The 827-nt window shown below is 40.6% G+C and overlaps 1 non-coding gene across 1 annotated transcript; it reads left to right on the top strand.

Moving 5' to 3' along the window:
- Positions 1–417: 417 nt before the first annotated feature.
- On the top strand, positions 418–525 carry LOC112798951 (small nucleolar RNA R71). The gene has a single exon (XR_003200544.1). It is a non-coding gene; the product is annotated as a small nucleolar RNA R71 (small nucleolar RNA).
- Positions 526–827: the final 302 nt, after the last annotated feature.

Genomic DNA, 827 nt, shown 5'->3' with positions numbered 1-827 from the left:
AAGGATTATAGGTGTTTCCATAGGGTTCTCCCATGTAATTCACCTCTTCTATTGAAGGGTTCTCAGGATCATAAGCTTCTTCTTCAGATGAAGCTTCCTTAGTACTGCTTGGTGCATTTTGCATTCCAGACAGACTTTGAGAAATCATATTGACTTGTTGAGTCAATATTTTATTCTGAGCCAGTATGGCATTCAGAGTGTCAATCTCAAGAACTCCTTTCTTCTGATTGGTCCCATTGTTCACAGGATTCCTTTCAGAAGTGTACATGAATTGGTTATTTGCAACCATTTCAATGAGCTCCTGAGCTTCAGTAGGCGTCTTCTTCAGATGAAGAGATCCTCCAGCAGAGCTATCCAAAGACATCTTGGATAGTTCAGAGAGACCATCATAGAAAATCCTATGATGCTCCATTCAGAAAGCATGTCAGAAGGACACTTTCTGATTAATTGTTTGTATCTTTCCCAAGCTTCATAGAGGGATTCTCCTTCCTTCTGTCTGAAGGTTTGGACTTCCACTCTAAGCTTACTCAATTTTTGAGGTGGAAAGAACTTTGCCAAGAAGGCATTGACTAGCTTTTCCCAAGAGTTCAGGCTTTCTTTAGGTTGTGAGTCCAACCATATCCTAGCTCTGTCTCTTACAGCAAAAGGGAATAGCATAAGTCTGTAGACCTCAGGGTCAACCCCATTAGTCTTGACAGTGTCACAGATTTGCAAGAATTCAGCTAAAAACTGATGAGGATCTTCCAATGGAAGTCCATGAAACTTGCAATTCTGTTGCATTAGAGAAACTAATTGAGGCTTAAGCTCAAAGTTGTTTGCTCCAATGG

The sequence above is a fragment of the Arachis hypogaea genome, chromosome 4 (assembly GCF_003086295.3).
Source record: "Arachis hypogaea cultivar Tifrunner chromosome 4, arahy.Tifrunner.gnm2.J5K5, whole genome shotgun sequence".
NCBI classification, from domain to species: domain Eukaryota; kingdom Viridiplantae; phylum Streptophyta; class Magnoliopsida; order Fabales; family Fabaceae; genus Arachis; species Arachis hypogaea.
The sequence above is the reverse complement of the archived record's forward strand: the minus strand, read 5'-3'. Positions and strand labels throughout refer to the sequence as shown.